Source organism: Caretta caretta, chromosome 3, assembly GCF_965140235.1.
Source record: "Caretta caretta isolate rCarCar2 chromosome 3, rCarCar1.hap1, whole genome shotgun sequence".
Taxonomy (NCBI): Eukaryota; Metazoa; Chordata; order Testudines; family Cheloniidae; genus Caretta; species Caretta caretta.
In genome coordinates this window covers 67,256,419-67,271,748 of record NC_134208.1, presented here as the reverse complement: position 1 = coordinate 67,271,748, position 15,330 = coordinate 67,256,419, and the positions used below count along the sequence as shown (strand labels likewise).

At 41.6% G+C, this 15,330-nt stretch overlaps 1 long non-coding RNA gene and 3 other non-coding genes across 5 annotated transcripts; all 4 read left to right on the top strand.

Moving 5' to 3' along the window:
* The first annotated feature begins 295 nt into the window (after positions 1 to 295).
* Positions 296 to 14,154, top strand: LOC125634404 (uncharacterized). 2 transcript variants are annotated; one of them, XR_007355907.2, is made up of 8 exons: positions 296 to 404; positions 2,890 to 2,945; positions 4,061 to 4,134; positions 4,854 to 4,950; positions 6,640 to 6,669; positions 7,678 to 7,721; positions 8,377 to 8,493; positions 10,393 to 14,154. It is a non-coding gene; the product is annotated as an uncharacterized LOC125634404 (long non-coding RNA). The 2 variants fall into 2 exon arrangements; XR_007355906.2 differs by having other exon boundaries at positions 297 to 404; positions 8,377 to 14,154.
* On the top strand, positions 5,513 to 5,582 carry LOC125635034 (small nucleolar RNA SNORD50). The gene has a single exon (XR_007356130.1). It is a non-coding gene; the product is annotated as a small nucleolar RNA SNORD50 (small nucleolar RNA).
* Positions 6,722 to 6,792, top strand: LOC125635033 (small nucleolar RNA SNORD50). The gene has a single exon (XR_007356129.1). It is a non-coding gene; the product is annotated as a small nucleolar RNA SNORD50 (small nucleolar RNA).
* On the top strand, positions 8,101 to 8,165 carry LOC125635035 (small nucleolar RNA SNORD50). The gene has a single exon (XR_007356131.1). It is a non-coding gene; the product is annotated as a small nucleolar RNA SNORD50 (small nucleolar RNA).
* Positions 14,155 to 15,330: the final 1,176 nt, after the last annotated feature.

The window sequence follows — 15,330 nt, the reverse complement described above, 5'->3', positions numbered from 1 at the left end:
GACACTCGTGGTCTTCCACCCTCCACACGCTTTGGAAGATCACAGCACTCTTCTCTGGGGCCGGAGACAGAACCACAGTCTGTCAAGGCAGTGCCATGGCCTAAGCTCTGGGGGAGCTAACCACTGGAACCCCACCCTGCGCGCGCCGGTTCTTCGGCTCTGAATCCTCGCGCAGCTGCGGCGCGCGCTCCAGCAGCGAGGGGCGTGGCCTCGGCTGCACGATGAGGTAATCGGCCCTCAAACTCCCCCCCGCACAAAACTCCGCCCTTGCGCGCTCTGCCCAATGGGCGGGTAGGGGAGGAGTCGGCCTCGCTCTGGTTTAGGCAGCTGCTATATAACAGTGTCTGGGGGATGTTCTTTCCTTTTTTCCTGCGGAGCGTCAGAGTTGATACCTCAAGTGGCGGGTGAGTCTGGGGTGTTCTGTGCCTCCGGAGCGGGGAGGGAAGAGGCTGGGCTGGTCCGGTCCCTGTTTTCGGGAGGCTTCGTCTTAGGCTTGTCCAGGAGCTCTTGCTGCGTTCCCCCCGGGGCGGGCGGAGCGGTCGGGGCGGGCCGGCTGCACCTGCCGAGGCCGGGTTGTGTGACTCACGGCGGCGGCTGGATGAAGGCTGCGGAGACTACAAGTCCCAAAATGCACCGCTCCTCTTGAGCCGCCGCGTGCCCGTGGCGCAGTGCATGCTGGGGTTGGTGGTCCGCTGAGCCGCGCAGGCCGGGCTCAGTCGCTCGCAGCGAGGCTGCGTGATTGGGCGCGGCGGGGCTGATCCGGCTGAAACGTGGCTTGGGCGGTGCGTCCCGGCTGCTGCCTCCAGCTGTGCGGGGCGCTGCGTGCGGGGCGGCGCCGCGCTCTGCCGCTTGGCGCGGCCCAAACGCGGTGTCACGCGCCGCAGAGGGAGCGCGGAATAACCTGGGCCCGGACAGCGGTCTGCTCCCGAGCAGTACCAGACAGTTCGCCCCTCTTCCTCCTGTTCAGGGCTGGAGCTGTTCCCCGCGACATCCAGCAACTCGTGCTGGAAGCAAAACAGGCGTTTTTATGTTCATCATCTCTGGTCCTGTGAAACTGAGCTGTTACTGCTCCGCTTTATGATGCGTGGAGTTCACACTTGCCCAGGCATCTGTATCAATCCTGCCACTTTCCTACAAGTGTAATATGATACTCGTAGCTGTGTGTGCGTGGAATAAACTTGCTTTAACTATGTACGTGTGTTGCTGTAGTGCTATTAAGTTGAAAACTACCACTGAAGAGTATTTAAGAGTATCTCTGAAAGAAATTGGTAAAAATCATTAAGGAAATTACGAAATATAGCAGAGAATGTTATTTAATATTGACAGTTACATATCTGATTGAATTAATCAATTTAAATGGCATGTTTCATGGATCCTCAGTGGTTATAAATTAATGCTATACACTGATAGCTTGAATTCCTAATCCTTATGGTTGTTGAGGTATTCCATGTTGAAATCCCCTTTTAGTGTAATCGTACAGTCATGACTCCCACCCAGTATAATTTAGTGGCTGATGCTTGAGTTACTATACCTAAAACCAGAGCAGTACACAAACTGAAGTCAGCTGGGACTCTTAGTTTGCAATATTATAAATTAATCTTTAACTTTAGGGATTTGAGACTACAGTCAAGATAAGTTACACATATTAGAGTTTGTCAAACTTTATGCCTTTTTTCCCCAGCTCTGATATCGTCTCACTCACTTGAATTGGCCTAGTTCTCTTATATGTGGAACTGGCATATTAGCTGTGACAGCATCAGTGCACGCGTAATTCTAGCTGTACTGGGACTCTACATACCTAAGGTGTTTGACAGGATAAAAGGCTGCTAATTTACAGTTCTGAACCACTGCTCCTCAGTTTCCCTTCCCTTGCAAGCAAAGAGTACTGTGAATGAAGGAAGCTCTTCAGGAGACTTCAGATAAGGGAGGGAGCAGAGAGCAGGTGGCTGTTACTCCTGCTTCCCTACTTCTGGAAAAATACCTGAGCAGTGGTTTTTCTGGAGGAGAGGGTGGCAAAGGAGCAGCAAGCACAGAGCTTCAGAGCTGAGACTCTCTGGGCTCCTGAAGGACAGTGCGGGGAGCTACAGCAGCAGCCTTGGGAAAAGAAGGGCTCCAACAAGCAATAATTGGGAGGTGGTTGTATTGATTTGGGAGAGTAGGATGAGCAGTGTTACAAGTGTGTGTGGGCTGCTTTGATTGAATATTGAGGCAGCTGGCGTGTGAACACCAAAATGTGGAACCACTAGTGTGTAAGACTTTTTTGAATTAAGATTATTCAACTGCAACAGGACACCCTCCAACAATTAATCTGTGAGATTGCTGGGTTTGAGATACATAGCTAAAACATACTTAAGTAGATTCTGTACTTGTCGATTATGGTGTGACACACACCAAAATACAGTATGGGTATTCCACATTTTGTTATTTTTCACACATTTTTGTGGCCTGTCAATTGGGAGATGGGAATGTTGAAAGGTATGGAGAAGACTCAACAGCCTCTCAGTTTGCAGAGAGGAGGAACCAAAAACATTTTACATAATAACACATTTAAAAGTTGATCTGTCCCTTAAAGCAGAGTCACCTAATTTAAATAACACCCATTAGCCGTTTTGTTAAACCCACTACTATTGTGTGTAACTCTTAAGATTATGATATCTGGCAGATTTTTTTTGTTTTGTTCTTTGTCGAGGTTTTTTGTATAATCAGTTGCCATGTTTGTGCAGGTCTTTTACACAGCAACAGAACACTTTTTGTAAATCTGCAAAAATTAGCTTGGGGAATAAAGACTAGTTATTAGCAGAAAGTACTTTTAACATTTCTTTTAACTGTCTGGATTTTTCAAGTAGATAGTGCATATAACTAGTGCTGTCACAATTTTGTTTGTTCTAGGAACTATGGAGATAAACTTTATGGTGATATCCTGGAAGTTGTGCAGAATAATTAAGGTATGACTCTGAGAATGTTTCGAATTTCCTTGGGCTGGAAAAGGCACAGTATTTTTGGGTTTGGTCAAGATTGAACACTCCAAAGTGCTTCAGTTTCATAGACCGCTCTTCCCGTCTTCATCTATTTGAAAGTAATTCCCTCTTACAGTATGTGCCAGGGCGTCAGTTACTTTGTCACAGTATTACTGGGTAGAGCCGAAGAAAAGATAGTTACGGTAAATTATTGGACTCATTCCACATAAGTTTCTATTTGTCAGCTCTCCAGCATCTTACTGCTTCTGCTTACCTGCTCTCAGTTGAGGAAAGCACTTTGGTGCTATTACCAACACCGTACCCTATATTCTGGACTCTGGAGCATCTGTTTATCCTGGCACTATGTTGTGTTTAGGTTTTAGACCTGTTCTACACCTAAAATTTAGGTCAACCTAGCTACATTGCTCAGGGCTGGGAAAAATTTCACACCCTCTGCAGTGTACTTAGGTTGACAGAAGAAGTCTTGCATTGACCTATTTACTGCCTTTAGAGGGGATGGACTTATTACAGCAATGGAAAAACTCCATCTGTCACTGTAGTAAATATCTACACTACTGAGGTGTGGCTGCAGCTGCAGTAGTGTTAGACATACCTTTAGGGTTAGTATGTGAATTAGCCATATGAACTAAGCCAGGTAGTTCCGTCATCTGCAAGTATCTGAGCACAAATAGCTTTACATATGTGGCAGTCCTATTGAGTGAGTTATTTTATGCATAAGAGTTTGCAGGATTGGGGCCTAAGTGTGTATCTGATATGTCTTGGCTTTTCAGAAGTCCCCTGTCATTGCATAGGTAGACAATAATTCAGGTTAACATAATACACAGTGTTAATTTTGAGTGTCCATAGACTAGATGTCAACTTTCTCTGACAAATCAGCTGAAGCTTTGTTGTGACTGGCTTAGATTATAAATTCTTTGGGGCAGGGAATGTTTTACTCTTGAAAACCGTTTTTAAGATGCAATATGATGTGGTGTTGTATTACCACAAAGACAGCATAAGTATTCCCATATTATAAAACTTGAATTTACTATTGATTTTTCTACATCAGAATCTGACCCTTTTCTGTTTAATTTTAACTGCAGCCCTTCATGAAAACATCAACAGTTCTAGAAGACTATATGATGTACAATTGTGGATGTTCCTGAATGTTTAAGAAGTATGTTTGTGAATGGTCAAGTGGAGGAATAATATGAAGATGGGGATAAATGGATTGGCAAAAATCTAGACTTTAATGCATTTGTTTAGTTTAATCCATATTTAACTAAATAGTTGAGGTAAAATTGTTACTTTCAGTCCTGTGAGGTATCACATGGTCCTATCTTGATATTGGGAACAGTTGAGAGATTCATGGGAGTAGATGTGGTGGTGTAGTTTATTTGAATTGTTTAAGACCAATACTGTGGGAGATTGTAAACCATATCCATTTGTGGAATGGCCCCACTAGGCTTTACAACCATGTTAACTCATTATCCATTAACTTGAATTATCTAACTCAGGATAGAAGTTTAGTGTTCTCAGACTCTTAAGAGAGTGAGAACAAAAATGATCTCAAAGATTTTTTGTTGGTGGTGAATTCAAATCTATCACAGAAAATGAACATATATTGTGGTGTGCAGTTTTAATAAAGATTATGCACACTTATATGCAAACTAGCTGTGGTTCTCAGGGTCTTGGCCAGTGGCCCTGAGTGGTGCAAAACTTGGACCACTTTTTTTATAGAATTTTTATGCTGGTTAACAAGAGTATCTAGTATTTCCCCTTCCTGACAATGCTTGAGGGGAAAGTAACTTTGTTTTGTTAGGTCACTTTCAAAATGCTGTATTATGCAATATTTATTAGTAACACTTTAAATGGTTGGTTTATCCTTATTTCTAGTGTGACTTATTAGCAAGTATCCAGAGGAGAATGAATGAATAACTGACAGCGCAGTTGGGATATAAAACTACTTGCAACTCTAGTGCTACTAAGACAGGTACAATTGAAAAATACTCTTCTGATATTTTGACACAATACAATATACTAATCTTCAAAGCATTAATACTTTTTCAAATACTGTAAAGCGTGGGACATAGCTAAGTTATAGAGTAAGCTGTCTCTCTTTGTCAATTGAACCTTCGAGTAGTCTTTCTTGTGAACTGCCTATACATTCTTGCCTCCCTTTCTATAAAAAGTGATTTTGATATTTCTAGCTTATTAAGCAGTTCCAATCTGTCTGGGGTTTTTTGTTTTGTTTTTAAATCAAGACAAGATGTCTAAGTGCTTTCCTTTGTCAGGGCAAAAATAGTGTACTGATACTTTTCTTGATTTTAAGGTTTTTTTGGTGGGGTTCCCCCCCAACAGACTCTATTGTATTTATAAGTTGCAGTGCCTTGTATTGATAAAGGTATCTGGACCAAATGGAAAAAGGGCACTGTTCAACTTCTTGAGAAATAATTTCATTCTAGGATAGCATCTAAACTGAGTTATAGTTCTCACATGTTCATTTTGGTATAGTGTTCCAGTATACCAAAAAGTGTCTAATTTTTAAAGTGGTCTATCAGTGATGAACCTATCCCGAACCTGACTTGCTGATGAGAAATTTTATACGGATCTGGCTTCTGAGATGAGACCACCATAAAAGAGTTAACCTGGTTACACCACTGTTCTATGCACTACTTAGGAAAGTATCTAATGTCAATTGATGCTGTTACTCAAACTGTCCTTTTTGTGCTGTACTAGCTGTACATGCAGTCCTATGCAGTAATCACACTTGGGGCTGTACTGCACTGATTGTGGTACATTGATGTCTGGAAACCTATCCCAAAATTCCTGGCAAGGCTTGTTGGTGTGCTGCATTCTGGACACTTTGCTCAGGATTCTTTTGGCAAATCAGGGAAATCCTAGTAGGGGGGGTCAAATCCCATAATTCCCAGAACATTCCTGGTAGTGAAGAATAGAGACTAGGCTGAGATTTTCAAAAGAACTGAAGAGTTAATTGTCAGTTGTATTTGTTTATCAGAACTTCTCTGCTTAGTCAAGAGGTTTGAAGATTAGTTAAAATACAGTCCTGTGGAGTATGTGCGCATAGCATTGAACCAAATCAGGAGAAAAAGCCCTATGGCAAATAGCTTGCATATATAGAGGCCAAAAGCATGGGTAGATCCTTAGGGACAAGACCAAATTGACTGGGCTCTGTAGCACAACTACGGGGACCCTTGTGTTGGCATTTATACTTTGTCCCACTTCCAGGAGCACATCAGAGATTTCTAAAGCTAACATTCATAAATAAAACCCCAATATCAAATTTCTGAGTTGGTGTAATCCATACTACATCTGTAATATTTTTCTTTTCTGTTTTGGATGAGATGGCTTTTAATCTAAGGGAAAATGCAGTCCCAATGTAACTATCCCAGTGGAAATGGGATGGAGTATGTGAGTGGTGAACATAAGGGTAGGATGTTAAGATGTGGCGTGAGACACAATTTGGCCCAAGTGTTTACACATAAAGTAATTACATAATCCTAATTTCCTGTGCAGTCAACTCATGCATCTGGACAGGTAGCAGACTAGTGGGAAATGTGTCACATACTCAACAGTTGCTCTAGGGCCGCTAATAAATGAACATAATACCTTTGGTAGTATTCAGTTTCACCAAACTACTGTGCAATCTGTCTTGTTGCAGAGTTCTCTGAAGGCTGACTCAATATTAAAGGTATGTATTCTAATAAAGGTTGATGTTGATGAAGTATAAGTAATTCTGGTCTGATCAATGATGATACTATCCCGAACCTGATTCCTTGATGAAAAACTCATATACGGATCTGGCTTCTGAGATTAGACAACCATGATTCATATTGCTTTTTCTAAACACTAGAGCTGTGTGAAAGTAGTATTTCAAACAAGTAGATTTTGTTTACTTGGTAGACCATGTATTGACTGAAAATTTGCCTATTGTATCCACATTTACTGTTTTCCACAAGGCATGATTGCCTTTGTTTTCTTCTAAAACTGCACTGTTATTCCCCACTTCAATCTGATTTCTGAACTTGTGGTGATGCATGGACTGTTGCATGATCAGTGGCTCGTTATATGTACTTAAATGGTATTTGGTTTGTGTCCTTTCTTTTCTAATAGGATATAATTGATTTATTGTTCATGAAATATTTGATATTTCAATCTAGGATGAGGCCACTTCAGTTTGCATTTCTGTTGTAGTAATAAAGATTAAAATTGCATTGAATACCTGGACAGTGCAATAAAAGTGGCTGGGATGTAGGCCTTTAATTTAGTAATGCTGGCTGTTTAAGCCTATTTGGGATTTTTATTGTTCATTGGCTGACAATTAACTTATTCTTTGGGAGTTCCCTGCAGTTCTAATCTCTGAAGGATAGGAAAACAGGAATTTTAGTACTCTCTAGTGTCATGATCACATTTGTTTACTTGTTTACCCAGCCTTACAAAGGTGCCAAATCATATGTGAGCAAGAAAAGTAGATCTTTTAGGATAATAAAGATGTGTAATGATGGTGTTATATTTTCAACTCCAGTTTGCAGAATGCTTATACTGATGTAGTATGTAATTAATACTACATCATAATAAGACTTCAATAAGAAAGGGTGAATAGATGTTAGATTGTCACATTGAATGACATTGGCACATTTCCTTGCCTAATCTAAGAATTAAAAATGTCTGATTTACTAACTGAATCTTTTTTGAACAGTGAAATGGTGGAAAATCTACAAGCAGATGCATTTAGTTATGCAGGTATGTAATTGAAGAAAATGCACCCTCTGTTGAAAAGTGCCTTGTATTGGTAATTTTGGGTTTCTCACTTCGCAGATACCTGTAGGCTTAACTTGGTCAGGTAGCTGATCTCAATTTGTCCTAAACTGAAAGGACATCCCTCCTCTGTCCAAGGCCCTTCATATGTCAGTAATCTTAATTAGCCTTTGAATGAATCAACACTGTTCTTTTCTAATCTGTAGAGGTCACTCTGAAATGTCAGAGTGCTTTACTTCTATGGGCTGAGCATATTGCTTGCACTGTTTTTGGTTGGTTTTTTAACTTGAAAATTTATGAACTAGAGAACTTATACACTTCTAAGTATTGCACTTTAAATGTGAATTGAATTGTAATTTATTGAGGTTTCATAATCCTATTCTGAACCTGATTTTGTTGCTGAAAAACTATGGATCTAGCTTCTGAAATAAGATCCAGAGATCACAGGAATATACTAAATTTTAAATTTGTCTATTGGATAAATCTACCAACTATTTAACCTTAAAAGCACACTTTCAGGTGGAATAGCTTCATTTGCTTGAGAATAAAATGTAAAATGTCTTGTAACATATTTTTTTCTTGTGCATTCAGTTTCTCATGTAAAATAAGCTGTTTTATTTAGTTTGTTTTCCCTTTTTAGTTATGAGGTGGAATTTTTGTATCATCACCTGACAAGTGTGGATGGTATCACTGGAAGAAGTCCGACACCTGAAGATATTCACATACCAAGATTTTAACAACAACAAAAATTTACCAGGTTTATGCTTCTGAAATAGTTTGTGGAATTGTTTGGTAGTTAATATTTCTAAAATGTCACATGGCACAGAACCAGTTGGTTTCCACTTCTTTTAAAACTGTGAGCAATCATGTTTTGTGGAAATCTGAAGGCTTTGCCAAAAGTGAAGACCCAGCTCCCTCTAGTGAAACTAAAGCTAGAAACTGCATGTGGAATCAAAGAAGAGAAAATTCAGTTTTGCTAGAATCAGTCACATTTAACATCTTATGTTTTCACACATGACTTCTCTCAGGAGATTATGGTGGCTGAAGGGAAATAGAACATACTTTAAAACTTTTTAAAAAGTGTAGCATAAAAATTAATTTTTTTGTTTTATCAGGAAAGGCTCCCCTGCTCAGTAAAGAAAATACTAAGGGCAACAAACAATAAGCTTCAGTAGCAGGGTGGAAAAAACTCCCAGTGGCTAGCTGGTCTCCTGTGAAGGAAATCAATCACAATTTGCTATTACTGAGGAAAAAACTTATCTCTAACAGTAATAAAATAATAAATAGTCAATGGAAAACCCAGGCACCCCGTGTAAAAAGATGGAGAGAGTACTAATGCAGAAAATCATAGTAATGAGTCTTCCCCCTTTGAGTACAATATCATTCAGGAAGTGAAAGAGGAAGATCAGGTTGTGGTATTAATCAGTGAAGGCACTGAGGAAGCAAAAATATCGGACATTTGTGAGAAAGCAAAATTCAAGACTCATGGGAGGATTTGTGGTCACAAGAGAAAACAAGGCTTAAACCACAGCCTGGGTTCTGTTTATGCTGATAGGGAGAGAGAAGTAAGTTGTTTTTTTTTTATGCACCACTGCCCAACCGCATGAAAAGACCAATGTCATTGCTGTGGAACTTTTCTCTTGATCAGAAAGATGCTATCAATGCATGTTCGTGTGGAAAAGAGGTCAGTAGAGGGAAGAGAGGCAGGCACACACATGGGGACTTGTGGTTTCTTAAAGCAGGTGAAAAATAACCATGTGGGAGAAACATCTCTGCTGCATTCAGCCCTAATGCAGTAAGGAAAGAGGTGGAGGAGAGGGGTCAAACATCTGGTAAATTGCAGGCCACAAAGGCTGCAGTGAGTGGCATAACATCCAGTATGCCCTTTAGTATCACCCTCAACCCTAATGTTGGGTAGGAAAGTGGAATGAAAGAGTAATACACAGCAAATGACAACCTACACTTAAACACACATTTCAGAGTATAAGAAAAACCATCCTATAATCCCCATGCTTAATACAGAACTGGCAAAAATGCTAGTTGGGGGCTGCAGCCCTTTTGATTTGTTGAGGCAGAGGGCTTTCAGGCACTAATGGAATACACCATTCCCAAGTGGTGCATACCTAGCAAAACCTACTTTTCAGCTAAGGCAATACCACAATTGTACAAAACTCTCTAATAACAGTGTCCAAGGCATTGAGAATGTCAGAGGTGAGGAGCATCCATCTGACCACTGAAATGTGGACTAGTGGTCAGACCAGGGGTGGGCAAACTTTTTTTGGCCTGAGGGCCATATCAGGGTTGCACAACTGTATGGAAGGCTGGGTAGGGAAGGCTGTACCTCCCCAAACAGCATGGCCCCCACCCCCTGTCCATACCCCACTGCCTGTCACCTGACTGCCATGACAGCTGCCCCCCCATAACCTCTGCTCCATCTAACCGCTCCCTGTCCCCTGACTGCCCCCGGAACCTCCCGCCCCCTTACCATACTGGAGCCACCCACGCCACTGCCATGAGTGGTGGGCCAGAGCACTAGTGGCGCAGTGCGCTGAGGCTGCGGGGAAGGGGCTGGGCAGGATGGTACTGTGGGCCATGGTTTGCCCACCTCTGGGTCATGGACTGTGTATCAGCTCATTGAGTATCTCTTCCTTTTCAGTTACCTGTGGCAGCAGGTAGCCAGACCCTTTGGCTACAGACTACAGCCTGCAAAACTGTATTTTCCATTTTGAAAAACCCTACAATCCTTTGTGTATTGGAGAAACTGCAGAATGTTAATGCAGAATGGCTTTCCCCTTGCTCACTTTTAGCAGGGTTTATTACTTCTGACAATGGCACATACCACATTAGTCCCATTAAGGAAGGGGGGATACTTCAATGTGCCATGCTTTGTACACATTTCCTGATGCAATAGTTCATTCATTACTGAACAAAGATGATGTGAAAAACATGCTGGCCATTGCACATAAAGTCTGCAGTCACTTCAGCCATTCCTTTACAGCTGCTTATACTTTACAAGAACTGCAAAGGCAAAATGGCCTTCCATTGCACCAACTACCAAACACCATGGACTAAACCAGTGGTTCTCAAACTTTTGGACTGGTAACCCCTTTCACATAGTGCACCCCCTTATCAATTAAAAACACTTTTTATATATTTAACACATCGTAAATGCTGGAGGCAAAGCGGGGTTTGGGGTGGAGGCTGACAGCTCCCAACCCCCAGTTTGAAAAACGCTGGGCTAGACAAACGGAATTTCACTCTGTATGCTTGAGCAGTTACTGGGGCAATACAAAGCTATTAGTGACTATGCAGTGCCTCAGAGGTATGAAGGAAGCAATCCGTTTCTAACGCTTCCACAGTGGCGTTTTAAGAAGTCTGTAGTAGGCGGAGACCTTTTGATGAAGCTTTCTGATGGGGTGCTAAAAAGATGCTAGTCTTAGCCAAGTCAGTCTGCTCATTAGCCTCCTAGAGGGGGAAAAAAGTGCCACCTGCAAGAACAGTTTGGAGAAGTGGATGTTATTGCAGCAGTATATTGGCTAAATAGTATTTTAGCCATTCTGAAAGAAGGCTCCTATAATTTATATTAGGGGGTCTGAGGAGTACATTCTTGCTTTCTTTAGATCCATGATTTAAAGTACATTACCTGTCTTTCTCCCAGGAGGTGAGCCTAATACAGAATATTACCAAAATGTTCTCTCGGATACAGTTGCTAAATGTATTTCCACTAGAACTGGTGAGAAAACAAGCTCCTCTAGCATCAGGTATCAAATAGAAGAAAGTTGGAGAAAAATTGAAAGATTTCAGTGTTCAGAAGGTGAGATCTTTTTGGGTACCTCATAGGCATCACACTCCACACATTCCAAAATGTCACTCTGGGATTTGCTCCTTGATCTAGATTTGATTAAAGTAGCAGAAAAGGGTACCATGCTAAAAGATCCTGCATCTCTGATTATGAAATGATGGAGGCCTACCTCCAGGAGCAGTTATTTTACACAAAACTGTGAGCCTTTGATCTCTTGGCTTGGTAGGAGAAGGATATGGCTAGCACTAAGCATAGTAGCTATGGAATATCTTCGCTGCCTTCCGGTGTGATATTCATAAAAATGAACAAGCATTTTTTTGCCACTTGACTACACCTTGGAAGATGACCTGGGATATGGGATTAGTGAGGAGGGACTGGGAAGAAGTGCATGATGCCTCTAGTTTTTGGGGGGGAAATTACTTCCTCTGAACAATGTATCTCAACTTTTTTTTAGTGTTTGATTTTAATGTGGTATTTTGTGTTCATTACTTTGTGTGGCACAGATATAGGGTGACATTTGATATAAACAGAAGTAATTAAATGTAAATCATGGCAGAGTTTTTAATGCACAACAAGAAAAATCAGTTACATGATTTTATAAGATTGCTGTTTAACAAGATGTAAGACCTTTCAAACTTAAGTTGCTTTGTAAATGAAGCATTAAAACATTACATGCATCAAGCAAAACTTTATACATCCTGTACCAATATTCATTGGATTTGAATGTTGAAGTCTGTAGCAAGCCAGGAAATGAGAAGTTAAAGCTACATGTGAGAATAAACCATATACCTTTTCTCACATTTTTACCTTCATCAAATTACAGCTGGGCATGGAGGGAAAAATGGAATGGTGCTGCATAAATTCCTTGGTACCACTTACATTGTTTGCTTTTCCAGGATGAGGCAGGCTCCTGCACCCTCTTCATGCAGGGACATTCTACTCTTGCCTGTAAGTAGGCTAGGAAGGATTTGACTGAGTGGTAAATGTTGGCAAACATTGATTTCACTATTTATATGGATAATAAAAATTCACAGATAAGCAGTGTTTTTCTTACATTGCTGGAGCCCCAAGTTTGATTTAAGGATATTAATATCTTTTAATATGTGGTATTAATAGGTGTGCTTATAAACCTCTAACTTTTTTCACCTCAGTGTCTGCTGTCATTAAAAATAGTTGAAGCCTGTGTGCAGTCCTTTGTGCAGCTGAACTTAAAATGAACTTAAAACTGGTAAAAAAAAATGAGACTGGGATTCATCAAATTCTGTATGCTAAGCAGCTCTTTCCCTAAGCTAAGCTGTGGGAGATGCTGATAAGGAATGTGCTCTATGGACAAGAATCCGTCTCCTGCTGTCAAACAGTTTAGGTTCCCCTCAGCTGTTTCTTGTGAATATTAGGCAACTGCACAGAGAGGGGAAATGGAGATGGTGCCTCACAAGTTTTAACGTGGGCGTTAAGAGAACTTTTATAGGGTAGGGATGAGGCAGACCCACATTCAATTCCATCTTCTGCCTGATGGGAAGAGAGGATTAGAAGAGGGTTCTTTGCATGTCATGGGAGAATTTCCTAACCACTAAACTTGGGGGTTACTCTGATAGAGGTCTCCCTCAGTGTGTCTTAGTAAAGCTGTTCTGTGTGTAGATAGTCATTGGATAATGGAGAGTGGATACTTCCTTCCTAGCTCAGGTGTGGGTGCCCTGGCCATCAGGCTGAAAAGTCATTGGGGCTAGAGAGTGAATTTGGATACTTTTAGAGACAAACAGTTTCAGGCAAGATAGGTGGAGAGTGTCCTCCTCTCCTATTCTCCCCCCCCCCTTTCCCCCGGTAGAGCAGTGGGGCTTAGGTAGGAGCCAGGTGGTCAGACACCTAGTGACACTGCAGTGCAGATGCTCAGAGCCAGAAAGTTAGGTGCCAAAGAAACTTTTGCAGCACAAATTTAGGTGTCAAGTGATGTTAGGCACTAGCTGAGCAGGGATTTTGTGGATTCCAGTGGGGCCTAAATCTGGTGTTTAGGCACCTTGCTATCTTTGGGCATCTGGTCCTTAGTGCCTAGCACAAAGCTTGATGAGGGGGCTCTGTGTTGTCCTCAGACATTATCCATGAAAGTGATACATTCCCAGAGTGGAGATGGAAACTTAGAAATGGATTTGGTAGAGTCTAGGCAGAAACAACGCTGAGGAAGAAGCAAATGGAAATAAGACATTGCATCAAATGCCAAGGTCCTTTGTTTTCTCAATTGGTCTGTGGCAGACTACCTGTTCCATTCTTTAGTCTAGTTAAGCTATTCTGTTCTTTAGTCCAGCAGTTTTTGAACCTTGGGGCCAAGGCCAAAATCATTTTTACCCCCTTCCCACCTCAGAAAAGTCACTAGGCAACTCCTGGGACCTACAGCAGGAAAGTCATGCTCATGCAGGGGTCAGAATTTCATTTGCTATTCTGGGCCATGCGCTGGAATATAAATTTGCTATATACTCCCTTTAATTCCAAAGCAGTACTTCTGTTGATGTTAGTGGGAGGTTTGCAGAGAGATAAAGACCTTTATGTAATTAAACTTACCCTTATCTATACAATACTTCATTGCTGTACTCAACATTAAACAAAACTTACTTTTAGAACAAATGCTTTTTCTGCCATTTGTTTCTCTTCCTTCCCTGTCTCCCCACTCTGCATTTTCTTCCTTTCCTACCCCATAAAATTAAATACTACATTAAAGTGTCAGCAGTGGGCTTTTTGAGCTAGTTCATCTGGACTAATTGGGGCATGGAATCCACCTTTAAAGGTATGCTGCATGTCTGAACTATACACACCTTATGGCAGTATGTGAACTAGCATAATTAGGAGTGTAGATAGTGAGGCACTGCTTAGGGGAGCGAAGATGCACCTGAATGCTGTAGGTATGTACCTATGTGGCTTGCTACATAGCCAAACAGTACTTCGCCTGCCTGCACTGCTAGTGTTAGCAGTGTAGTATCCCACTGCCAGAAACTTTCCCTGCTACAGTGAAAGGCATTGGCAACACAGAAAGCCTCTCCCAGGTCCCTGCTGCCAGAACTTCTCAGAGAGAGCGGTAGCTACATCTGCAGTGTGGATGGAGCTTTTCTCTGCATCATATACCTAGACATATTCTACATGCTGCCACAATATATGAAGTGTAGCCATAGCTGACGAGCTATTATTTCAGGTTGCCTGCAGGCTCAGGAAGACAACATTGTGTTGACTTAACCATTTCATATTTGGGAAGTTTTCTTTGCAACCAGGAGAGGTATAACCAGTTTAAAAAAACCCCAAAACTTAGTTTCTGCAGAATTTGAATGTCAGGTGTGCTGAGTGTTTGTAACTTCCTGTAGGTGAGGGATGAAAGGAGAAAGCTCACCTTTTCCTGCAGTTCTTCCCTTCCTCTGACCTCTCCTACAACTACTCAACACCAAGTGAAATATGGAGACAATAAGCCTATACTGTAGAACTCAGGCAGCTCTGCAATTTATTTACTTGAGAGCTGCAGGGGATTGGGGAGGACTGATATGCTGCAGCAGGAGTGAGTCTTCTCCCTTCTGATAATCCCCTGCAGCACTGCCACATGTTGTCCACTACCTTGCATTGCCTTCCCACTCCCATCTTCAGTACATCCACCACCCATAGGGCTGTTTCTGACTGTAACCTCAGTCTTGTAGTCACAGCAACAATCACAGTGCTGGTTTTGTGATTCTAGGTGGAGGATAGTTGAGGTTAACAGGACCAGAACGTGATAACTATTCAGCTTGTAACTGAATAAAGGGTGAAAGTTTGGGGAATTCA